The sequence below is a fragment of the Amia ocellicauda genome (genome assembly GCF_036373705.1).
Source record: "Amia ocellicauda isolate fAmiCal2 chromosome 11 unlocalized genomic scaffold, fAmiCal2.hap1 SUPER_11_unloc_1, whole genome shotgun sequence".
Lineage (NCBI taxonomy): Eukaryota > Metazoa > Chordata > Actinopteri > Amiiformes > Amiidae > Amia > Amia ocellicauda.
In genome coordinates, this window is record NW_027102659.1 from 596,362 (window position 1) to 623,384 (window position 27,023).

The 27,023-nt window shown below is 44.0% G+C and overlaps 3 non-coding genes across 3 annotated transcripts; all 3 read left to right on the forward strand.

Moving 5' to 3' along the window:
- The first annotated feature begins 11,491 nt into the window (after positions 1 to 11,491).
- On the forward strand, positions 11,492 to 11,565 carry trnav-cac (transfer RNA valine (anticodon CAC)). Its single transcript has one exon. It is a non-coding gene; the product is annotated as a tRNA-Val (tRNA).
- Positions 11,566 to 12,454: 889 nt separating this feature from the next.
- On the forward strand, positions 12,455 to 12,527 carry trnav-cac (transfer RNA valine (anticodon CAC)). Its single transcript has one exon. It is a non-coding gene; the product is annotated as a tRNA-Val (tRNA).
- An 871-nt stretch (positions 12,528 to 13,398) lies between these two features.
- On the forward strand, positions 13,399 to 13,471 carry trnav-aac (transfer RNA valine (anticodon AAC)). The gene has a single exon. It is a non-coding gene; the product is annotated as a tRNA-Val (tRNA).
- The last annotated feature ends 13,552 nt before the right edge of the window (positions 13,472 to 27,023 follow it).

Consider the following 27,023-nt stretch of genomic DNA (forward strand, 5'->3'; position numbering starts at 1 on the left):
ACACCAGTGCTTTATTCAGCCGGTTAAAAAGGAGCCGCCGCACAACCGGTATGTCTTTTTTGCTTTTGAATGCCGGCAAGAAAACGGGGTCCACGTTGCTAATTATATACTCTGTATTGACATGTTGGATCGTGAGTGGTCAGCTAGCGGTGAGAGTTGTGTCAGGGATTTCTTTACGCGGTATCGCGGTCCAAAATACCTCAATTACACATTTATTGCCCACAATGCTAAGGGTTATGATTCTTACATTTTGATGAAGTATCTGGTGGAAAATGGGGTGACCCCAAAAATAATAGCTCAGGGTAGCAAGATCATGTGTTTCACCGACGAAGCTTTCAACTAACGTTACATAGACTCGTTAAATTTCATCCCCATGAAATTGAGCGCTTTGCCTAAGGCTCTGGGTTTTGAAGCTCAGAAGAAAGGTTGGTTCTGCCATTTTTTTAATACTATGGACACTCAAAATTATCGAGGGTCCTACCTGCCCGCCACTTATTATGGGGTTGATACTATGATGTCTCATGAGAGGGAGGAATTCTTTAAATGGTACAATACGGTTAAGGGAGGTGTTTTTGATGACCGAGAAGAGATGGCTGCTTATTGTAAAAATGATGTGGTGATCCTTAAAGAAGCCTGTGTGCGTTTCCGCGCCGAGGTTATCAACACATCGGGTCTCGACCCTTTGCAAAGTGTGACCATAGCGTCTCTCTGCATGAAAATGTATCGGTCCGATTTCTTGCAGAAAAACACTATAGCGGTCACCACTTCTGACAACTATCGTGCTAGACAAAAGAACTTTTCGACTGTCTCCATACAGTGGCTGGAATACCTGAGTGCCCGGGATAACATCTTCATCAGACATGCTTTAAATCAAGGGGAAGTCAAAATGGGGCCTTACTACTTAGACGGTTTTAGCGACGTGTCCGGGCGGCGTACCGCTTATGAGTTTGCAGGTTGTATTTACCATGGCTGTCCTCAGTGCTTCGACCCAAACACCTTTAACCCCGTAACACAAAAACTCTGCAGTGATATGTACTATGATTTCCAGGAACGAATTGAAACTTTAAAAAACACCTATGGTTTGAACGTGCTGGTGATTTGGGAACACGACCCTGAAGCAACAGGAAGCGGGGGTACAACGGTTTATGGAAACCTTGGACTTTCCTGAACGTCTTGAGCCCCGGGATGTGTTATTTGGGGGTCGTACCAACGCCCTCTGTTTACATTATGAGGTAAAGGAGGGTGAGAGAGTAGATTACTATGATTTCACCAGTCTGTACCCTTATGTCAACAAGACCAAAATGTACCCGGTGGGGCGTCCAACCATTGTTTAACGTGACTTACTCGAAATCGGACATTACTTTGGTTTGATCAAAGTCACCATGTACCCTCCTCGCGAGCTGTTCTTACCCGTGTTGCCTTACAGGTGTTCGGGAAAATTGATGTTCCCTCTGTGTAGAACGTGTGTGGAAACTGAAAATCAAACTACCTCTTGTCTGCACAGTGATGAAGAGAGAGCGCTGACGGGTGTCTGGTGTAGCATTGAGCTTGACAAGGCGGTGGAGAAAGGTTACAGAGTCGGTAAGGTGTATGAGGTTTGGCATTTTTCTGAAAAATCTGATACTCTTTTTGCTGATTACATTATGACCCATCTGAAAGGGAAACAGGAGGCATCGGGCTATCCCTCATGGTGTGTTGACTCCGCGGCCAAAGAGCGATACGTTTAGCAATATTTTGAAAAGGAAGGGATCCGTCTAGAGCTGGGGAACATAACTGTAAACCCCGCCAAGAGACAAATGTCCAAACTGATTTTAAACAGTCTGTGGGGTAAGTTTGGGGAAAGAAATTACCGTCTAAACACAACCTTGATTAAAACCCCTGAACAGTTTATAGAATTTATGTTTTCCAAACAACATGCAGTATCACACTTTCAATTCTTAAATGACCACGTGGCACAGGTCCAGTGGAGGGCCCCTAAAGATTTCCCCACCAAACAGGGGAACGTTAATGTTTTCATAGCGGTTTTTACCTCGGCTTACGCCCGGCTTGAACTGTACAACTTAATGGATCAGTTGCAGGAACGCACGCTCTATCATGATACTGACTCTGTAATCTTTGTCACCAGGCCAGGGGATTGGGTCCCTCCCCTCGGGGACTACCTTGGGGAGTTAACGAGCGAACTAGATCCTCAGGACCACATAGTGGAGTTTGTTTCAGGGGGTCCTAAGACTTACGCATACAGAACGGCTGCGGGTAAGACCTGTATGAAAGTTAAGGGTTTCACTCTGAACCATTGTAACAACAAGCTCATTAACATCAAGTCTCTGACGACCCTGGTAGAAAGTTTTGTAACCGAGAAAGACGCGCCTCCTCGTGAGATTATTACAGCCGGAAATCAGATCTATCGCAATAAAAAGGGGTACACGTTGGAAAATAGATCACTAAACAAACGGTTCAGGGTGGTGTACAATAAAAGAGTGTTGAAGACTGATTATACCACTCTGCCTTATGGATATTAGCGGTGGTTTTGAAAACAGACTTCAACACCCTTTCTCCTGTATTATAGCCGGTCCCTCCAATTCGGGGAAGAGCTATCTTATAAAGAACATCATAGAAGATGTGGACGCAACCGTGTCCCAAGCTCTTGACAACATAGTGTGGTGTTTCTCTTGCTGGCAACCTCTCTACGATGATTTGGCTTGGAAAAAAAATAATCTGAAATTTGTGCAAGGTCTCCCCGCCTCGTTGTGTGGCGATGACTTGTTCCCGCCCGGTAATACTAACCTAGTGATCCTTGATGACCTGATGGAGCAGGCCGGTGACAACAGTGAAGTGGAAAAAGCTTTCACAAAGTACACTCATCATAGGAATTTAAGTATTATTTATTTAGTTCAAAATCTATTTTTTCAAGGTAAAAAAAGCCGCACTATTAATTTATATGCCAATTATATAATTCTTTTTAAAAACCCCAGAGATAAACTACAGGTCACCGTCTTGGCTCGTCAAATGTACCCTAACCAGACCAAGTTCTTTTTGGAGGCATTTGAGGATGCCACCAAAAAACCCTACGGGTACTTGATTGCGGAATTAAATGCACAAACCCCAGAAGACTTTCGCCTAAGAACAGGTTTGTGCCCGCACGATTGGCCGGCAGTCTATGTGCTAAAGAAAAGGAAATAAATAAGAATGTCTGTTCGGATTAAAAGAAATCTGCCGCTTTTGCAAATGTTATTTGAGAGGAGCCCGCGCCATAGGAAAGCTGTGCTGGCAGGGGCCCCCTCGGATTTGATCGAGACCCTGTGTGAAATAGCTTTTAACATCTTACGCGGTAATATACCCCTAACCCCTTCTCAACATTCTAAACTCAAAAAACAAAAAGCGGTTATCAAGATCATCGCTAATAAGAAGTATTCTATTAAAAGAAAAAGAAAGAAGATTAATCAAACCGGGGGTTTTATAGGACCGCTGTTGAGCATAGCCGTGCCTTTCCTAACCAGTCTTCTAGCTTCCAGAGTGGGTTAATAATGGAATATGCTCAGAAAATGTTTTTGATCCCTCAGGAGCAGCTTGAGAAACTGAGAAAAAATGTTGTCGGGCCAGAGCCCATTAGACAAACGGCCGAAAACAACCTGGACTCTGAAATGAAAGCTATACAGGCCAGGGCCGATTTAAATCAGTATTCCAAAGCCCAGTTGTATACCAACACGTTACAGCGCTACCTCCGTCTGGTTAGACAGGGTGAAAAAGATCAAAACATTTTAACTTTTACCATGGCCTCTCAAGAAAATGGTTCTGGGGCTGATGCGGGGGGAACGGTTGATAAAGATGTTGCGGTGACCGAACCTGTAGAGAGTTCAGAGGGAGATGTTGTAACGGATGTTTTGAGAAACATGCCGGCCAGAAGCAAAAGACATGCACAATATATCCTGCACAAAATGGTTCAGAAACTGCGGGTAACGGCTTGGAATGAACAGGGTGAATTTGTTTTTAAAGGACTACTGATCAAAGGTTCACACATGTTCGATTTGTTGAAGAGTGTCACTAGCACTAATAAGGTACCCGATAGTCGCCGACCTGTAGGCTGGAATGCTTTCCTACAGGCGATGGCCTGTCTGAACATGCCCCAATCAACAGTTCCTAACCAGGAAACGCGACAAAAAATCCGTCTGTGTAAAGAGGTGGAGCCTGATCTGACTCCGATATCTCATTACTCTGACCATGCTGAGCGACCATCCTCAGGATCTATCCATTGTTGGGAAGCTTATTAATCTCATGTTTTTATTTGTCTCCCCTGTAAATAATGACCCGACAAACAATTTTTTATTTTTATTTTTTATTTTTCAAATGTTGTACATTTATTTATACCATAACCCCTGCTTTGTATAAGAATTGTGTTGAATAAAAACAAAACTAATGATTCAAAGGCTGTTTTCATTATTTTTTCACCTTAACACGCATGACATCTTTTAAAATCCTCACAAGAACACCCCATCTGTATACACGGCTGGCTAGGGTCGTAAGTCATTGTGTTATAAGGGGGGGTCCACAGTGTCCTGACAAACTCTGCCACTTTTTTATCATTTTGGCCTAAATCCTCACTGTACAAGGCCATAATATCGGGGTATGACCTTCCTTTAGATCTATGAAATAAGAAAAACACACAGTGTTGACCACAAGTGAAGGTCTGAAGACTTTGTACTTGACGACCGCTGTAAATGGTTTCTTGACAGTTGTTGAGCAGAAAGTTATTGATCTTCCGAGGGAAAGGTCTGAAATCCGGGGGGTTTGCATAGGAATCAAAAAATTCACCACGGTGGTCCTCCCTTAGATAAATAGCCAGCCAATGTTCTCCGGGCATATTTTTAGGGTGTGTGTTGATTATGTACATTGCAGGTAAATTCTTGATCTTAAATTTAGGCAGCTGATCGCAGGTGTAGACTCCTTGAAACAGTTTCCGTGAGCTGGCCAGGGCATTCATGATGTGGTTGAGCTCTCTGGTGTTCATTTTAATAATAATCATACATAACGTTTCTCCTCTGATTCACCTCAATAATGTTGTCAAACACTGCATACACGACCATATTTACAGTGCGTGGTAGAGGCTGCTTGAAACGCATCTCCAAACGCATATTGCCCATCTTCATCAGTGAAAAATGTTGTCCACACTCTTCGTCAGGGGTCAGGTTGAAACCATACAGGGTGTAACCGCTGCAGTATTCCCGGCGATCGATCAGCCGGGAGTTTGATCCTTGAGATGGCGACCCGTAGCCAGTACTAGACTGTCATATTCACGAACCACATTGCCGTTTTCAAAGTCAGGTTGAAAAGGTCTGGATGGAACCTGCACACCATCGAAGTACAACGCTATAAATTCCGCGTTATAATGTTTAAAGTTAAAGGGGTTCTTGTTGTAAACCCCGGTAAATGCATCATTATCCACGAGACCTATAATAACCTGTTTTGGGAGCTGTCCTAGAAACAGATTTTCCTGGTTCATCACCCGTGTCCCTGCGGGGATACTGTGGACTTTCATATAGACTCTTTCGATCGGGTACTTGGCGTTTGCCGTCATTAACGCCTGCGCGTGTCCTAGTTTAACCGCCGGGGAGACGGACACTTTTTTCACAAACAGCGAGGCCGATAATATGGTCAGTTTATATTTTTCAGTATCAGGGGTCATCAGACAAAAAGCACTTTTACTACGGATCATTTTAATTTTAATGTCTACCCCGTTGAGCATGAGTTTTTCTTGGAAAAATATGTCTGCATGGATATGCCCCTTTAGCTCAAAGGTCCTCCCTTCTGTTGAAAAGGCCGTTCTTTTTTGCAAACCCTTATTGAGTCCCTCTGGATCCTTGTCGTCCATAGCTTCCGGGATGTCTTTGAAGAAAAGGCCGGGGTTGAACTGTTTGCTTAGGGTCTCCTCACTATAATTAAGTATACACTCCATCATGGCTCTATAGGGGTAAGTATTGCTGCTTTGACTAATGAGCCGATCTCCCAGGGTCACATCCACCTGTGAAAACATGGTGGCCACCGGGTAATTGATGACCCCAGCGTTGGTCGTCTTCTCGATTGCATCGCCATCCTCATCAGTCACTTTACAGTTCATTAAAATAAATGTGTTATTCAAATCAATATAATCCTCGCCATTGCCAGCTATAAAAAACTCCAGAGGGGCCGTGTCTGAAATTGCAGAAAGAGGGGGAATCTCTACATATATGATCTTATCTATACTCGTTTGAGTGTATGGAACTGTAAACAGATCCAGTTCTGATTTGACGCATTCTTCCGATAGACTGTGGACAAAAGACATGTTTAAAAGATGTATCCTGAGGCTCTATTTTTCTTTCTTTGAGACTTTCTTTTTGCAGGTTTTTTCTTGTGCTGCTTCCTTCTCCGAGTGTTTCCACGATATGTTGGAGAATGAGAGATTCTTCGTTTTTTGTTAGCCACGGATCTTTGTCGCCCCCTGGTGGACACATGCTGTTTCTTCTTTTACCCCCCTCCTCGCCATTACCATGAGACCCGAACCCTCCTGATGCTCATGGCTAGCTGCCCGGTTCATAACATTGGTGAACACGTCACTAACAATATTTTTAGCCGCTGATTTCAAGTGGGGTCTGGCTATAGCAAAGCCTCTCTTAAGCAGGGGTATGGCCATTCTAAAGAGACCACGAAAGAGTCCTCCTAGACCGGCGCCATACATTGTGGGGGCTCCTACAATACCGGGCAAGCCGTTCCATCTTGCATCTTGTAATAATCCACATAGGCGCTAGGATCTACATAACCCCTCGAGGTAGCCATTTTAATAATGTACAAACTGTTTCAGGGGTCGAAAATGTAGTTTGACATTAACTTTACCGAAGCGGAAGGGTACGTTGATATTCTGATCCGATTTGACTTCGATCGTGATGTTGTCAAAGTGGGTCTTTGAGACTAGTACGTAGTGTGGTTTGTCATAAGTAATTGTGACCATGTCATTGCTTTTACCTTTATTAAGTACATTTCTCAAAAGGGGGACATAACTATCCCCGACCCTCTGGTGGGTTATGATATCCGTATACACATAAAGAGTGTAAAAGCCGCCCCACCACTTCTGAGAACCTGCTCTCTGTGTCAGAATAGAACCCAAATATACGCCCCAGTTGGCCGCTGGTTTGAATGCTAATACCTGGTTTTGACACCTTGTACACTCTGTTTTTAATAGGGTTGTAATATAGCTTGATGTTGGGGGTGCCTTCTGAGAACTGTTTATGCATCTCATCTAATATTTTATCCACATTGTCATAATAACCTCCTTGTATCGTGAATGTCCATTGACTCTTTTTAACATCATCAAAAATGGCGAAGGTGGCATCCTTATCTTGTAAAACAGCCCAAGTGTAAGGATACTGTATTTCCGCCAACCCCACTTCCCACGACCCCCTTAGATCTATAGATTTTCCAAATTGTACCGTGTAACTGGATATTTCATTTTTAGGATATATATCGAGAGAGGCATTACTGGGTAGAGTCACGTAGAAGCCTCCTGATTCCATCTTGAGAATCGAAAGTAATGCCCCCAACACACCCGCGGGCATGTTGTTATAAGGATTGAATATCGCAAACCTGTTGTTCCGGGACCCAACTATTGAACTTTTCAGGCCATCCAAGCCATTTCATCAACACATATTTTTTCCGGTTCTGGGTTTTTTCAGCTAATATCTTTTCAACTCTGTATACACTGTCTTTACCCACAATAATTTTTTGTAACTCGGCTTCGTAAAACGTTCCTTCTATATCCTCCCTGTCATAGTCTTTTAACCGGTACACGGGGGGGTCTCTACCCAACTGTTCGGTAACTGTAAAATATTCGTCAGAAAATGTTTGTTCATAACCTTTGGCAAAAGTACTCCTTAGCTTTGAAACGCGAACCACATCACCGATGTTGAACTAATAAGTAGTTTTTCCCTTCTTAATAAATGGTCGGTATAATTTTTTATAGACCTTAAAAGAATTACTTTGATCAACATCTAAAGGCTTCATTTTAATACTGGTGTGATACCCTTGGTTGTAAGCATCGATAAAATCTTGAACTTTATCAAAATACTTGAACGTGTTGACCGCTGTAAAATATCTCCACATTTTGGTCTTTATGGTGCGGTTAAACCTCTCCACTACCGATGCCCTAAGCTCATTACCGGTGGTGAAATGATGTATTTTGTGTCTCTTCAGTAGATTCTGAAATTCTCTGTTGAGAAACTCTTTTCCTTTATCAGTCTGCAGTTTTTTAGGACATCGACCCTGGGACAATATATCCTCAAAGGCCCTTGTCACCGCCCGACCTGTTTTATTATGTAGAATGCGAGCCCAGGCATATTTTGATAACACATCGATACACATCAACATCAATTTGTGACCATTGTTATGTTTTGATAAATTTGACATATCGACTAGATCCATTTGCCATTGTGAGTCTATGTCAGTTGCATATACGCGGTTTCTTTTAAAGTTAATCCTGAGAGGTTTATGTAAGGTATAGGCGTCTTGTTCCCGTAACCATTCTGAAACAACCACATCATTAACCTTCACTCCGGCCTCAGCGAGTCCTCTTTGAAAACCCTTCTTACCCGCCAAACCCCCAATCTTGGCTGGGTTGTAGTATAGTTCCTGCATTTGGGGAGCTTGCCGAGTCATTCTGTCAAATAACCAAACAGACCCACACTATGCGCAAAGTTTTTATACAAGGTTTTTTATTCAACTTCAGGAGAGCAGATACCCCTTTTTAGACATTTGAGAAAAGTATAACATACACAACAATTTTTTCTACGGTCCAGACAAAAAGAAATCAGATGATTGGTTACTTGATCTATATCAACAAATATACCTGTTTCTTTATCTTGTAGGCACACACCTCAGTTACATATGTAAATAAAACAACAATATGACCTATTTTAAAAGTAAACAGAGGTGTATTAAACATGCTCAGCAAAAGGTCATACAGATGTTGATGATATGGCCTAATATCATTCTTGGCCCCCTTGAGCGCTTCATCCCAGTGTTCGTACCCCCCGGTCTTTGTTACAGCAGCCATTCACTTTTCCAGGTTTGAAAGTTGATCCTCATCGATGGTTAAATCTGTAGAGAAAAGGCTCGCGTTGGCTACTTTTCTGTCAAGCACATGGTGTAATAGCGCTCTCAGGTTAGCTACAGAGTGTTGATGACAGAACCAGTTGCAGAAGCAGTCCAGAACATTCCCCATGTTCAAAGTCCCTTAGTTCAGGTCAGAGTCTGAATCAGTGGCGTAGATGTCGAATTCCTCGTCGCTGCCCCCAGCTTTAACTTCTTTACTGAAGAAATAAGCTTTTAGCTTGCCAGCGGTTTTTCTACTCGGCTCATCCAGGTCATTGACCAGCTGCCCAAGTTTCTCTATTATAAACGGCTCCTTTTTCAGCTCCAGCAAAATCTCATCTATGATTTTCTGGACTTGTCCCGCAGTGACATGTATGTGGGAGTAAGACAGCGCCTTGATTAGTGCCGGTTTCAGCCACGGTTTGTTCAGTCTTCTGTAAAACACGTTGAAATAGAACAGGAAATAGTAACGGTCTGGTTCAAACAAACAACTGTGTCTCAACTGACTGGGGTGATTCACTTCACACCCCCGACAGACTTCTTTCAGAGCTCGGTCGATGAGAGCACTCAGAATATACACCAGGGTGCTTTTAACCACTCTGCTTACTTGGTCACATACCCCGGGCATAAATCCTGCGTCTTCATCACGCCCCTGGGACAGTCCGATGCTCATTGGGTCGCCTGGTGGTTTGTGGGGTGTTTCTACATCCATTGGACTGACCCCCTCCTGAGACGCACAGACGGTAGACAGTTCGGCAAAATCGAGGCCCTCCATGAGCTCCAGAGGCTGGGGATCCCCGAGACTCATTTGGACATCCATCGCACCGCATGTTGTTTCGTCCTGAGGGACCGGGGTCTGAGGTCTTGGAGGGTAACCGCAGTCAGAGGGTTCCAGAGTGTATACAAAATCTGGGGAATAGAACCAGGGGTGATCCCGGGTTTGAAGAGGCCTGTAGAGCCTGTCGACGTCCGCAGCTTTCGGGTAAGACATTCTCTTTAATTTTAAACCATGAATGAATTGTTGCGCCTTTTATCCTATCTCTTCACTACGTCACGACACACCGCCCTCTTAGAAGAGAGTAGCCCCTGAGCCGTCAGACCCCCCTCCAAAACCCCACACGTCGTCGGTTTTATCATCGTCGTCGTCATTCAAGGGGGATATATAATCCATAATCCAGCATATTCTCCTTCTAACCAAATCCAGTTGCGAACATTTGGTCAAGATGTCAAAACCATCATTTATACAGTTTATGACCTCTTTCAAGAACGGCCAGTCCACGGCGTCAAACATAATTTCAGTAACCTGTTTTTCTGGATCCTCCACACCCCCTTCAATAGGGTTTGTAATCAGGGTACTGCTAAACAAAACCTTACGATCTGTAGTTTGAGATAGACTCTTCACCACTCTACCGTAGTTCTGCAAGCTTTCCCATTCACACCTTTCAAAACCCTGAGTCGGAGACTCCATTTCGCATTCTCTTGGACCCTCTTGCAAGCCTTCTAGAGTCTTATCCACAAGCCCCAGATCTCTCCAGGCCATCACCTTCAACCAGTCCTCATAAGAGTATTCAATTACCGTCTCAAAAGGTTCCAACGTACCCTCCTTCTCTCCCAAAGCAAGAAGCTCCACTCCAACATAGCTGGGATCCCTTTTAAAGCGGTAACCCCGTCGAGCCCCCCAGAACAACACCCAGGAGCATTCAATCTTCAAATTGGTGAGTACAGGAACCCTTGCCCGGGATTGTTTCTTGCGGGGTTTCATGTTGATGTCGCTGGACATGTTGAAGAAGCGGGATGTTTCAGAAGCTGAGAATTAAAGAGGTATTGCCTAAAAGAAGCGCGGGTTCTTAAATAGAGAGGAGAGTTTCGGGGCGTTGCCTTCAGAGGGGTGGGGGTATTTATGGGTGGCCTTGTTGTTCAGGGTTTTATGGGTGCACACTTTCTGACGGATATGACGTAGGAATAATTAAGGAAATAACTCTACCTAAAATCACGCCCCCCAATTATGACGTAGGAATATTAATAAGCTTAGGGCATACGTCATAACAAAATAGGCCGCGCCCAAAAAACCCTACTATCTACTCTTATGTAGTTGAAGGCGCAGTATAGCTCTCATAGTCTGGTGGAGACGGAAGACCACCAGCCGTTTGAACAAGCCATTCAGCATCACCTTGTTGGGTTAAGTGCAGGCACTGTCAGAGCGCAGGGCATCCTGCCTTTGAAAGAGTTTCCGAAGTGTCCTGATGTGCCCTTTAGCAATGCAAAATAGGTCAGTGAAAATAGAAACCTTTATCTCACAGGCTGGCCCACGGGAAACGCCTGTGCGCGTTTTATCAGCCTGCTTCGATGGGAGGCATTCGAAACGCCAGGACGGGTCGTTTTCCGTAGTGTAGTGGCTATCACGTTTGCCTCACACGCGAAAGGTCCCCGGTTCGAAACCGGGCGGAAACAACCCGCGGTGCACGCGAGCCAGTGCCATGTTACCCGTCGCCATCTCTCTGCCCCAAGGCCGGCCGTCGTTTTCTCTTCCTCGGAGTGGCAAGAAATCCTGACCTTGAGAACAAACGATCGCAGAAGGGTAGCTTTGCGAGGCGCTGGAACTCACACTTTTAAAATCTATACATGTTGTAGCTGTTACAATACGACCGTAGCAGGATCAGCGACATTGCTGTTACTCTTATGTAGTCGAAGGCGCAGTATAGCTCTGATAGTCTGGTGGTGACGGAGGACCTCCAGCCGTTTGAACAAGCCATTCAGCATCACCTTGTTGGGCTAAGTGCAGGCACTGTCAGAGCGCAGGGCGACCTGCCTTTGATAGAGTTTCCTAAGTGTCCCGAAATCGGTGCACTCAGAGCGTCCGTCCGTCGACAGGTTGAAATTGTAAACGCTGGTGTAGCCACTTTTAATTGAAATATGATGATGATGATGATGATGTTGTTGTTCTTGTTCTTGTTGTTGTTGTTGTTCTTGTTTTTCTTGTTGTCGTCGTGGTCGCCGTCATTATTATTGTTAAAGTAAAGCAGTAGTTAGATTTGTTGCTACCGTAAGGTGTAGAAGGCACAATAGCTTTGTGATTGTCTGATGGTGGCACAAGACGAGCAGCAGCTGTTTGAACAAGCCATTGAACATCACCTTGTTGGGGTAAGTGTAAGTCTTGTCATAGCTCAGGGCGTTCTTCCTTTGAAAGAGTTTCCAAAGTGTCCTGATGTGCCCTTGAGCAATGCAAAATAGGTCAGTGAAAATAGAAACCTTTATCTCACAGGCTGGCCCACGGGAAACCCCTGTGCGCGTTTTACCAGCCGGCTTCGATGGGAGCCATTTGAAACACCAGGACGGGTCGGTTTCCGTAGTGTAGTGGCTATCACGTTCGCCTCACACGCGAAAGGTCCCTGGTTCGAAACCGGGCGGAAACAACCCGCGGTGCATGCGTGCCAGTGCCGTGTTACCCGTCGCCATCTCTCTGCCCCAAGGCCGGCCGTCGTTTTCTCTTCCTCGGAGTGGCAAGAAATCCTGACCTTGAGAACAAACGATCGCAGAAGGGTAGCTTTGCGAGGCACTGGAACTGACACTTTTAAAATCGATACATGTTGTTGCGTTACAATACGACCGTAGCAGGATCGGCGACATTGCTGTTACTCTTATGTAGTTGAAGGCGCAGTATAGCTCTGATAGTCTGGTGGTGACGGAAGACCACCAGCCGTTTGAACAAGCCATTCAGCATCACCTTGTAGGGCTAAACGCAGGCACTGTCAGAGCGCAGGTCGTCCTGCCTTTGAAAGAGTTTCCGAAGTGTCCCGAAATCGGTGCACTCAGAGCGTTCGTCCATCGACAGGTTGAAATTGTAAACGCTGGTGTAGCCACTTTTAATTAAAATCTGATGATGATGATGTTGTTGTTGTTATTCTTGTTGTCGTCGTAGTCGCCGTCATTATTAATGTTAAAGTAAAGCAGTAGTTAGATTTGTTGCTACCGTAAGGTGTAGAAGGCACAATAGCTCTGATAGTCTGGTGGTGAAGGAAGACCACCAGACGTTTGAACAAGCCATTCAGCATCACCTTGTTGGGTTAAGTGCAGGCACTGTCAGAGCGCAGGGCGTCCTGCCTTTAAAAGAGTTTCCGAAGTGTCCTGATGTGCCCTTTAGCAATGCCAAACAGGTCAGTGAAAATGGCATCCTTTCGCCGCACTTCAGACGCCATCTCACAGCCTAGCCGACCTGAAACACCTGAGCCCGTTTTACCAGCAGGCTTTAACGGTAACCATTTGAAGCAAGAGGCAGCGCTGTCAGTTTCCGTAGTGTAGCGGTTATCACGTTCGCCTAACGCGCGAAAGGTCCCCGGTTCGAAACCGGGCGGAAACAGCCTACTGTGGGCTGGCCCTTTTCGTCATTCTTGCCCTCGTGGTTCCCCGGAGGCGGTGAGTGTCTTTTCTTCATTGGAGTGCCCGCAATCGATGCACTCAGAGCGTCCGTCCGTCGACAGGTTGAAATTGTAAACGCTGGTGTAGCCACTTTTAATTAAAATCTGATGATGATGATGATGATGATGTTGTTGTTGTTGTTCTTGTTGTTGTTGTTCTTGTTGTCATCGTGGTCGCCGTCATTATTATTGTTAAAGTAAAGCAGTAGTTAGATTTGTTGCTACCGTAAGGTGTAGAAGACAACAGTTGGTATGGCGTGTGATATCAAAACATTCAGAATACTTTTAACCTATATAATTTATAAGCTTTGTAAAATAAACCCAAATATATCTTTTGCGGGGATAAACGCTGTTCTGAGTAGTTTGTGACTTGTTTAATACCAAACATAGCATCGCTATAAAAAAAAAAAAAAATCACTGTAAAAGCGCTAGTTATTTTTGATCTTTATAGTTATTTTCTAGGCTCAGGTTGTTTTTTAGTGCTTATAAAGGCCTGAAATATTCTTAGTGGTTGTTGACTATAGGTCTTGATGTTTAAAAATGTTTTTTTGAGAGACCAAAAGGTTCTAATAAAAGTTTAGAGTAGAGAGGAGAGAGATCGTCTCCATCTTGGTTTCTATTTGAAATTTGATGCAGTGTCATTTTATTGGTTGGTTTTGATATGTTAATTGGTAACAGGGCGGCACAAAGGCCAGACCAGAACAATGCCTTACAAGCAGATCCGGCATGTGGCCATCAGTATAAGTATGAAGGTCTGGTCTTCAGCTCGACAGACTCATACTGACCTTTCGATTTAAGACTAAAGATCAACAATGTCCGGAAACAACATCAGCGATTCGATTTAAACGAGTTTTTAGGCAAGTCTTCAGATTCTTTTCATTGACTCAGAGCGTGTTGTGTGCATGTATTGTAAATAAGGCTATAACATCTGTTTTAAGTTCTGTAAAATAATTTTTCAGCCAGTCAACAGGAGTTAATTCCCAACGCTGAGGAGATCATCTGGAACAACGACGGTAAGATTTTTGTGTTTGCGCTCATGGGTTCTTATGCATGGGTGTGTGTGGTTTGAAGCGGCTCATTAGAGTTATGAAAACGTTTTAATATATATTAATGCCGGTCTCTTTAATTACACAGAAACTATCGAAAGGCCTGTGATTAATGTCTCCAAGGATCGACCAAGAGAAGTGGTTGTCCCTAGACAGGCTGTCTGCCGACCGGGTAAGAACTAAACCCCTGTTTGTTTGTATAACGTTTCTGTAAGATGTTTGAGTCCAGTTTTGTTAATTTTAAAAAATTATCCTGTCTAACAGTATTAAGAAACGTGGTTTGAGACAACGAAAGGCCTTCCACATCGAGGGCTTGTTTCGTTTTACCTTCGAGAACCGTAACCTTTCAAGAATCTGAAAGGCCGTCAGCCCCGGTATCTGATAGCTGTGAGTATATATCTGCAGCCTGTAAGAGGTTAAAGCTTTTTATAAAGCGGTGTGGTTAAAGGTTAAACATGTCTCTTACCTTCACAGCGGTGCAAAAAGCTAAACCAGCCGAAAAACATAAGAAACGATTATTCTGTGGAGGTAAGTAAGATCTTTCAAACTTTAATGTTTTTAAAAGGGCTTTGTTTGCCCGTTGAGGGCTAATATTTAAGCGATGGGTGACCGTTTCCTGTAGGGCGGGGGGTTCTGGGAAAGATCTTTAGAAGTCCGGACAGGTCTAGGCTTGTTTCTGGGGAACGTGTTTAGAAATGACCGATTGCCGTACCGTCTGGTTAGGAAGTAAAGCCGTCCGAAAGGGTTTAGTAAGTTGTTTGGCTTATCTCCCGCTATTATACTTCTGTTTTAAAGTGGTTGTAGGAAAAGGCTTGAAGGTGTTCATTGTATTTAATATTTAAACAGATCGTGAAAACGTTTGTGAAACAGGAAGTCCCGGGATCAGGAAGCGTTTACACTTGGAAGGTTCGTTTAAAAATGAAATGTTGTTGTGTGTGTGTGTGTTTTATTAACAATATTACAGTTTTTAAAGAAACATTTAAGAAACAGTTTATTTACAGCGGCTTCTCTGTTTTAAATTTATTATCAAGTCCTAATAAATATATTGTCTGTAAATAATAAGGCGTTGTAGTGAATGTCTAAGGCTATTTTCAAAGGTCTAAAAAAGCTAAAGGTTTTGAATGTCCTGGACATGTTGTTTTAAGTTTGATTTCTGTCGCCGTTTAAAGATGTAAATGTAATGTATATTTTTATTCTTCCCAAGACTCTTGGGATAGTCATTCTGTGAATGAGCTATTGAGGACAATTACCCCGTCTAAGTGGGATCAAACATCTTTCCCGGTGAGATCACCGAGAGGATCCCCCACGATGGTCTTGGAGACCCCCCAACATCTACTCAGGCCACAGCCTTCTGGGGGTAATTCAACACCCCAGATTCAGCCCGCCGCATTGTCGGGCGGAACAAATACAGGCATCCAACAACCTCAGGGGTCGCCGTCAGTCAGGTCTGACACACCACCCAACGACGGCCTAGTTTCAACATCGTCCCCCCAGACCCGTTTCTTGGCTACCGAAACGCGAAACAGTAACCCCGCGCTTGGCCAGGGTGTCACCGCAAAGGCCTTCTTGGTCTCCGTCCATGAGTATACACTCGCTCCCTGCCTCCTTCGACCGAGATTTACCGGAGAGACCATCCTTTGAAGCTGAGCCAGGCCACCAGCCCCCGGAGCTACTTCCTGAAGGTCGGCATGAGTTGCTACATACTTTGTTACAAAATCAAAGACTTGTGTTAGTGGGGCAAAACCTGGTGATAGAGAGCCAAAACACCCTTATTAATACCCTTACTAACGAATTGTACCGTATTTAATGTTTAAATAGACACAAAACGCCTTACTATTGTGGGTTGTTGGAAAAATAAAAAATAAATTAAAAAATGTCCTGACTTGGTAAAAGAACTCACAAACTAAAGGATTATGAACAAGCTAGGGCCCCAAAAAGACCTTCCCGAGAGAACATCCCCGGCCCTGTTGTGAACTCCTCTGATGTCCCAATGAACCTGGAACTATTACAAATGATAAATTATTTAAATAACCCCCAATTACCACCGATAGAATGTGAATTAACAGACTTACCTGTGAACCCCGACCTGTTACAGATGGTCAATGATCTAAATAACCACCTCCCACCGGTAGCGCTTATAGAGGTTCACCCCCTAGTTCACCCCGATTTGTTTGAAATGGTGGAGTCTTTGGAGGAGCTACCCCGACCAAATTCTGCCCCTATTATAAATGATTTGAAACAATTAGAACACAGGATGGCGGCAGAAGCAGCCATCACTATAGAGGAGGGTCTTGACATTAACCGGTTGGATATCTTTGAAGGACTTTTACAGGCTTTAAATGAGCCTCCTCAAAAAGGGGGTTTTGTAGATGTCAGCAGTGGGGGTGTTCGGAATGTGGAGGGTTCTGAGACTGATAAGGCTGTGGAGGACATGCTCTGTGAGAATGTAGGGGGTGAAGGCTTTGTTCAAAATGATGATGTGTCCAAGAGTACCAGTGATCCCGTGATTATAGATAGACCGGCCTATAACAATTTTGAAATGATTCAGTGTTTTAATTTTGCAGAACTTTTAAATTGTGACAATTATGCAGAAATATTTGTCAACATACACGAGGCCTTGCAGAAAATGCTTGAACAGGTTGCTGAAAGGGTCAGACCTCGAGATGTTGTACAGTTAGAACTCAGAGGGGATGATTTGTTTAGCAACCTATCTGTAATGCTGAGTGGAGATAATTTAGATGTCTGGCTAAAATCGAAGCGTTATTGCAAAGTAACGCAGCCATCTTAGCTGATGAAAGTCTGTCTCTGGTAATGAATGTGGTTCGTAACCCTGAGGGTGGGGCGCTTAGAAGACTGTCGAAATGCTTGAAGAACGACATAATTAGGACCAAGCTCAGGCAATTAGTGGTGAGTTCCAGTGGGGACAATAAGCTCTGTTTTGCTTACAGTTTAATAAAACTACTCACCCCCGACATGCCTGAACCCCAAGCTCTGCAAGAGGCTTTAACGCTTCATCAGAGGGCTGGCTTAAACTCTCAACAGAGGGTTGCCTTTTCAGACATCACCAAGTTGCAGGAACATAACTGTAAACCCCGCCAAGAGACAAATGTCCAAACTGATTTTAAACAGTCTGTGGGGTAAGTTTGGGGAAAGAAATTACCGTCTAAACACAACCTTGATTAAAACCCCTGAACAGTTTATAGAATTTATGTTTTCCAAACAACATGCAGTATCACACCTTCAATTCTTAAATGACCACGTGGCACAGGTCCAGTGGAGGGCCCCTAAAGATTTCCCCACCAAACAGGGGAACGTTAATGTTTTCATAGCGGTTTTTACCACGGCTTACGCCCGGCTTGAACTGTACAACTTAATGGATCAGTTGCAGGAACGCACACTCTATCATGATTCTGACTCTGTAATCTTTGTCACCAGGCCAGGGGATTGGGTCCCTCCCCTCGGGGACTACCTTGGGGAGTTAACGAGCGAACTAGATCCTCAGGACCACATAGTGGAGTTTGTTTCAGGGGGTCCTAAGACGCATACAGAACGGCTGCGGGTAAGACCTGTATGAAAGTTAAGGGTTTCACTCTGAACCATTGTAACAACAAGCTCATTAACATCAAGTCTCTGACGACCCTGGTAGAAAGTTTTGTAACCGAGAAAGACGCGCCTCCTCGTGAGATTATTACAGCCGGAAATCAGATCTATCGCAATAAAAAGGAGTACACGTTGGAAAATAGATCACTAAACAAACGGTTCAGGGTGGTGTACAATAAAGGAGTGTTGAAGACTGATTATACCACTCTGCCTTATGGATATTAGCGGTGGTTTTGATAACAGACTTCAACACCCTTTCTCCTGTATTATAGCCGGTCCCTCCAATTCGGGGAAGAGCTATCTTATAAGGAACATCATAGAAGATGTGGACGCAACCGTGTCCCAAGCTCTTGACAACATAGTGTGGTGTTACTCTTGCTGGCAACCTCTCTACGATGATTTGGCTTCGAAAAAAAATAATCTGAAATTTGTGCAAGGTCTCCCCGCCTCGTTGTAAGACGATGACTTGTTCCCGCCCGGTCAAACTAACCTAGTGATCCTTGATGACCTGATGGAGCAGGCCGGTGACAACAGTGAAGTGGAAAAAGCTTTCACAAAGTACACTCATCATAGGAATTTAAGTATTCTTTATTTAGTTCAAAATCTATTTTTTCAAGGTAAAAAAAGCCGCACTATTAATTTAAATGCCAATTATATAATTCTTTTTAAAAACCCCAGAGATAAACTACAGGTCACCGTCTTGGCTTGGTCAAATGTACCCTAACCAGACCAAGTTCTTTTTGGAGGCATTTGAGGATGCCACCAAAAAACCCTACGGGTACTTGATTGCGGACTTAAAAGCACAAACCCCAGAAGACTTTCGCCTCAGAACAGGTTTGTGCCCGCCCGATTGGCCGGCAGTGTATGTGCTAAAGAAAAGGAAATAAATAAGAATGTCTGTTCGGATTAAAAGAAATCTGCCACTTTTGCAAATGTTATTTGAGGGGAGCCTGCGCCATAGGAAAGCTGTGCTGGCAGGGGCCCCCTCGGATTTGATCGAGACCATGTGTGAAATAGCTTTTAACATCTTACACGGTAATATACCCCTAACCCCTTCTTAACATTCTAAACTCAAAAAACAAAAAGCGGTTATCAAGATCATCGCTAATAAGAAGTATTCTATTAAAAGAAAAAGAAAGAAGATTAATCAAACCAGGGGTTTTATAGGACCGCTGTTGAGCATAGCCGTGCCTTTCCTAACCAGTCTTCTAGCTTCCAGAGTGGGTTAATAATGGAATATGCTCAGAAAATGTTTTTGATCCCTCAGGAGCAGCTTGAGAAACTGAGAAAAAATGTTGTCGGGCAAGAGCCCATTAGACAAACGGCCGAAAACAACCTGGACTCTGAAATGAAAGCTATACAGGCCAGGGCCGATTTAAATCAGTATTCCAAAGCCCAGTTGTATACCAACACGTTACAGCGTTACCTCCGTCTGGTTAGACAGGGTGAAAAAGATCAAAACATTTTAACTTTAACCATGGCCTCTCAAGAAAATGGTTCTGGGGCTGATGCGGGGGGTACGGTTGATAAAGATGTTGCGGTGACCGAACCTGTTGAGAGTTCAGAGGGAGATGTTGTAACGGATGTTTTGAGAAACATGCCGGCCAGAAGCAGGAGACATGCAGAATATATCCTGCGCAAAATGGTTCAGAAACCGCGGGTAACGGCTTGGAATGAACAGGGTGAATTTGTTTTTAAAGGACAACTGATCAAAGGTTCACACATGTTTGATTTGTTGAAGAGTGTCAATAGCACTAATAAGGTACCCGAGAGTCGCCGACCTGTAGGCTGGAATGCTTTCCTACAGGCGATGGCCTGTCTGAACATGCCCCAATCCACAGTTCCTAACCAGGAAACGCGACAAAAAATCCATCTGTGTAAAGAGGTGTAGCCTGATCTGACTCCGATATCTCATTACTCTGACCGTGCTTAGCGACCATCCTCAGGATCTATCCATCGTTGGGAAGCTTATTAATCTCATGTTTTTATTTGTCTCCCCTGTAAATAATGACCCGACAAACAATTTTTTATTTATTTTTTTTTATTTTCAAATGTTGTACATTTATTTATAACATAACCCCTGCTTTGTATAAGAATTGTTTTGAATAAAAACAAAACTAATGATTCAAAGGCTGTTTTCTTTATTTTTTCACCTTAACACGCATGACATCTTTTAAAATCCTCACAAGAACACCCCATCTGTATACATGACTGGCTAGGGTCGTAAGTCATTGTGTTATAAGGGGGGTCCACAGTGTACTGACAAACTCTGCCACTTTTTTATCATTTTGGCCTAAATCCTCACTGTACAAGGCCATAATATCGGGGTATGACCTTCCTTTAGATCTATGATATAAGAAAAACACACAGTGCTGACCACAAGTGAAGGTCTGAAGACTTTGTACTTGACGACCGCTGTAAATGGTTTCTTGACAGTTGTTGAGCAGAAAGTTATTGATCTTCCGAGGGAAAGGTCTGAAATCCGGGGGGTTTCCATAGGAATCAAAAAATTCACCACGGTGGTCCTCCCTTAGATAAATAGCCAGCCAATGTTCTCCGGGCATATTTTTAGGGTGTGTGTTGATTATGTACATTGCAGGTAAATTCTTGATCTTAAATTTAGGTAGCTGATCGCAGGCGTAGACTCCTTGAAACAGTTTCCGTGAGCCGGCCAGGGCATTCATGATGTGGTTGAGCTCTCTGGTGTTCATTTTAATAATAATCATACCGAACGTTTCTCCTCCGATTCACCTCAATAATGTTGTCAAACACAGCATACACGACCATATTTACAGTGCGTGGTAGAGGCTGCTTGAAACGCATCTCCAAACGCATATTGCCCGTCTTCATCAGTGAAAAATGTTGTCCACACTCTTCGTCAGGGGTCAGGTTGAAACCGTACAGGGTGTAACCGCTGCAGTATTCCCGGCGATCGATCAGCAGAGTTTGATCCTTGAGATGGCGACCCGTAGCCAGTACTACACTGTAATATTCACGAACCGCATTGCCGTTTTCAAAGTCAGGTTGAAAAGGTCTGGATGGAACCTGCACACCATCGACGTACAACGCTATAAATTCCGCGTTATAATGTTTAAAGTTAAAAAGGTTCTTGTTGTAAACCCCGGTAAATGCATCATTATCCACGAGACCAATAATAACCTGTTTTGGGAGCTGTCCTAGAAACAGATTTTCCTGGTTCATCACCCGTGTCCCTGCAGGGATACTGTGGACTTTCATATAGACTCTTTCGATCGGGTACTTAACGCCTGCGCGTGTCCTAGTTTAACCGCCGGGGAGACGGACACTTTTTTCACAAACAGCGAGGCCGATAATATGGTCAGTTTATATTTTTCAGTATCAGGGGTCATCAGATAAAAAGCACTTTTACTACGGATCATTTTAATTTTAATGTCTACCCCGTTGAGCATGAGTTTTTCTTGGAAAAATATGTCTGCATTGATATGCCCCATTAGCTCAAAGGTCCTCCCTTCTGTTGAAGAGGCCGTTCTTTTTTGCAAACCCTTATTGAGTCCCTCTGGATCCTTGTCGTCCATAGCTTCCGGGTTGTCTTTGAAGAAAAGGCCGGGGCTGAACTGTTTGCTTAGGGTCTCCTCACTATAATTAAGGATACACTCCATCATGGCTCTATAGGGGTAAGTATTGCTGCTTTGACTAATGAGCCGATCTCCCAGGGTCACATCCACCTGTGAAAACATGGTGGCCACCGGGTAATTGATGACCCCAGCGTTGGCCGTCTTCTCGATTGCATCGCCATCCTCATTAGTCACTTTACAGTTCATTAAAATAAATGTGTTATTCAAATCATTATAATCCTCGCCATTGCCAGCTATAAAAAACTCCAGAGGGGCCATGTCTGAAATTGCAGAAAGAGGGGGAATCTCTACATATATGCTCTTATCTATACTCGTTTGAGTGTATGGAACTGTAAACAGATCCAGTTCTGATTTGACGCATTCTTCCAATAGACTGTGGACAAAAGACATGTTTAAAAGATATATCCTGAGGCTCTATTTTTCTTTCTTTGAGACTTTCTTTTTGCAGGTTTTTTCTTGTGCTGCTTCCTTCTCCGAGTGTTTCCACGATATGTTGGAGAATGAGAGATTCTTCGTTTTCTGTTAGCCACGGATCATCGTCGCCCTGGTGGACACATGCTGTTTCTTCTTTTACCCCCCCTCCTCGCCATTACCATGAGACCCGAACCCTCCTGATGCTCATGGCTAGCTGCCCGGTTCATAACATTGGTGAACACGTCACTAACAATATTTTTAGCCGCTGATTTCAAGTGGGGTCTGGCTATAGCAAAGCCTCTCTTAAGCAGGGGTACGGCCATTCTAAAGAGACCACGAAAGAGTCCTCCTAGACCGGCGCCATACATTGTGGGGGCTCCTACAAAACCGGGCAAGCCGTTCCATCTTGCATCTTGTAATAATCCACATTGGCGCTAGGATCTACATAACCCCTCGAGGTAGCCATTTTAATAATGTACACACTGTTTCAGGGGTCGAAAATGTAGTTTGACAACTTAACTTTACCGAAGCGGAAGGGTACGTTGATATTCTGATCCGATTTGACTTCGATCGTGATGTTGTCAAAGTGGGTCTTTGAGACTGGTACGTAGTGTGGCTTGTCATAAGTAATTGTGACCATGTCATTGCTTTTACCTTTAATAAGTACATTTCTCAAAAGGGGGACATAACTATCCCTGACCCTCTGGTGGGTTATGATATCCGTATACACATAAAGAGTGTAAAAGCCGCCCCACCACTTCTGAGAACCTGCTCTCTGTGTCAGAATAGAACCCTAATATACGCCCCAGTTGGCCGCTGGTTTGAATGCTAATACCTGGTTTTGACACCTTGTACACTCTGTTTTTAATAGGGTTGTAATATAGCTTGATGTTGGGGGTGCCTTCTGAGAACTGTTTATGCATCTCATCTAATATTTTATCCACATTGTCATAATAACCTCCTTGTATCGTGAATGTCCATTGACTCTTTTTAACATCATCAAAAATGGCGAAGGTGGCATCCTTATCTTGTAAAACAGCCCAAGTGTAAGGATACTGTATTTCCGCCAACCCCACTTCCCACGACCCTCTTAGATCTAAAGATTTTCCAAATTGTACCGTGTAACTGGATATTTCATTTTTAGGGTATATATCGAGAGAGGCGTTACTGGGTAGAGTCACGTAGAAGCCTCCTGATTCCATCTTGAGTATCGAGAGTAATGCCCCCAACACACCCGCGGGCATGTTGTTATAAGGATTGAATATCGCAAACCTGTTGTTCCGGGACCCAACTATTGAACTTTTCAGGCCATCCAAGCCATTTCACCAACACATATTTTTTCCGGTTCTGGGTTTTTTCAGCTAATATCTTTTCAACTCTGTATACACTGTCTTTACCCACAATAATTTTTTGTAACTCGGCTTCGTAAAACGTTCCTTCTATATCCTCCCCGTCATAGTCTTTTAACCGGTACACGGGGGGGGCTCTAGCCAACTGTTCGGTAACTGTAAAATATTCGTCAGAAAATGTTTGTTCATAACCTTTGGCAAAAGTACTCCTTAGCTTTGAAACGCGAACCACATCACCGATGTTGAACTTATAAGTAGTTTTTCCCTTCTTAATAAATGGTCCGTATAATTTTGTATAGACCTGAAAAGAATTACTTTGATCAACATCTATAGACTTCATTTTAATACTGGTGTGATACCCTTGGTTGTAAGCATCAATAAAATCCTGAACTTTATCAAAATACTTGAACGTGTTGACCGCTGTAAAATATCTCCACATTTTGGTCTTTATGGTGCGGTTAAACCTCTCCACTACCGATGCTTTAAGCTCATTTCCGGTGGTGAAATGATGTATTTTGTGTCTCTTCAGTAGATTCTGAAATTCTCTGTTGAGAAACTCTTTTCCTTAATCAGTCTGCAGTTTTTTAGGACATCGACCCTGGGACAATATATCCTCAAAGACCCTCGTCACCGCTCAACCTGTTTTATTATGTAGAATTCGAGCCCAGGCATATTTTGATTAAACATCGATACACATCAACATCAATTTGTGACCATTGTTATGTTTTGATAAATTTGACATATCGACTAGATCCATTTGCCATTGTGAGTCTATGTCAGTTGCATATACGCGGTTTCTTTTAAAGTTAATCCTGAGAGGTTTATGTAAGGTATAGGCGTCTTGTTCCCGTAACCATTCTGAAACAACCACATCATTAACCTTCACTCCGGCCTCAGCGAGTCCTCTTTGAAAACCCTTCTTACCCGCCAAACCCCCAATCTTGGCTGGGTTGTAGTATAGTTCCTGCATTTGGGGAGCTTGCCGAGTCATTCTGTCAAATAACCACACAGACCCACACTATGCGCAAAGTTTTTTACAAGGTTTTTTATTCAACTTCAGGAGAGCAGATACCCCTTTTTAGACATTTGAGAAAAGTATAACATACACAACAATTTTTTCTACGGTCCAGACAAAAAGAAATCAGATGATTGGTTACTTGATCTATATCAACAAATATACCTGTTTCTTTATCTTGTAGGCACACACCTCAGTTACATATGTAAATAAACAACAATATGACCTATTTTAAAATTAAACAGAGGTGTATTAAACATGCTCAGTAAAAGGTCATACAGATGTTGATGAAATGGCCTAATATCATTCTTGGCCCCCTTGAGCGCTTCATCCCAGTGTTCGTACCCCCCGATCTTTGTTACAGCAGCCATTAACTTTTCCAGGTTTGAAAGTTGATCCTCATCGATGGTTAAATCTGTAGAGAAAAGGCTCGCGTTGGCTACTTTTCTGTCAAGCACATGGTGTAATAGCGCTCTCAGGTTAGCTGCAGAGTGTTGATGACAGAACCAGTTGCAGAAGCAGTCCAGAACATTCCCCATGTTCAAAGTCCCTTAGTTCAGGTCAGAGTCTGAATCAGTGGCGTAGATGTCGAATTCTTCGTCGCTGTCCCCAGCTTTAACTTCTTTACGGAAGAAATAAGCTTTTAGCTTGCCAGCGGTTTTTCTACTCGGCTCATCCAGGTCATTGAGCAGCTGCCCAAGTTTCTCTATTATAAACGGCTCCTTTTTCAGCTCCAGCAAAATCTCATCTATGATTTTCTGGACTTGTCCCGCAGTGACATGTATGTGGGAGTAAGACAGCGCCTTGATTAGTGCCGGTTTCAGCCACGGTTTGTTCAGTCTTCTGTAAAACACGTTGAAATAGAACAGGAAATAGTAACGGTCTGGTTCAAACAAACAACTGTGTCTCAACTGACTGGGGTGATTCACTTCACACCCCCGACAGACTTCTTTCAGAGCTCGGTCGATGAGAGCACTCAGAATATACACCAGGGTGCTTTTAACCACTCTGCTTACTTGGTCACATACCCCGGGCATAAATCCTTCGTCTTCATCACGCCCCCGGGACTGTCCGATGCTCATTGGTTCGCCTGGTGGTTTGTGGGGTGTTTCTACATCCATTGGACTGACCCCCTCCTGAGACGCACAGACGGTAGACAGTTCGGCAAAATCGAGGCCCTCCATGAGCTCCAGAGGCTGGGGATCCCCGAGACTCATTTGGACATCCATCGCACCGCATGTTGTTTCGTCCTGAGGGACCGGGGTCTGAGGTCTTGGAGAGTAACCGCAGTCAAAGGGTTCCAGAGTGTATACAAAATCTGGGGAATAGAACCAGGGGTGATCCCGGGTTTGAAGAGGCCTGTAGAGCCTGTCGACGTCCGCAGCTTTCGGGTAAGACATTCTCTTTAATTTTAAACCATGAATGAATTGTTGCGCCTTTTATCCTATCTCTTCACTACGTCATGACACACCGCCCTCTTAGAAGAGAGTAGCCCCTGAGCCGTCAGACCCCCCTCCAAAACCCCACACGTCGTCTGTTTTATCATCGTCGTCGTCATTCAAGGGGGATATATAATCCATAATCCAGCATATTCTCCTTCTAACCAAATCCAGTTGCGAACATTTGGTCAAGATGTCAAAACCATCATTTATACAGTTTATGACCTCTTTCAAGAACGGCCAGTCCACGGCGTCAAACATCATTTCAGTAACCTGTTTTTCTGGATCCTCTTGCCCTTGAGCAATGCAAAATAGGTCAGTGAAAATAGAAACCTTTATCTCACAGGCTGGCCCACGGGAAACGCCTGTGCGCGTTTTACCAGCCTGCTTCGATGGGAGCCATTCGAAACGCCAGGACGGGTCGGTTTCCGTAGTGTAGTGGCTATCACGTTCGCCTCACACGCGACAGGTCCCCGGTTCGAAACTGGGTGGAAACAACCCGCGGTGCACGTATGCCAGTGCCGTGTTACCCGTCCTCATCTCTCTGCCCCAAGGCCGGCCGTCGTTTTCTCTTCCTCGGAGTGGCAAGAAATCCTGACCTTGAGAACTAATGATCGAAGAAGGGTAGCTTTGCGAGGCGCTGGAACTGACACTTTTAAAATCGATACATGTTGTTGCTGTTACAATACGACCGTAGCAGGATCGGCGACATTGCTGTTACTCTTATGTAGTTGAAGGCGCAGTATAGCTCTGATAGTCTGCTGGTGAAGGAAGACCACCAGCCGTTTGAACAAGCCATTCAGCATCACCTTGTTGGGCTAAGTGCAGGCACTGTCAGAGCGCAGGGCGTCCTGCCTTTGAAAGAGTTTCCAAAGTGTCCTGATGTGCCCTTGAGCATTGCAAAATAGGTCAGTGAAATTAGAAACCTTTATCTCACAGGCTGGCCCAAGGGAAACGCCTGTGCGCGTTTTACCAGCCTGCTTCGATGGGAGCCATTCGAAACGCCAGGACAGGTTG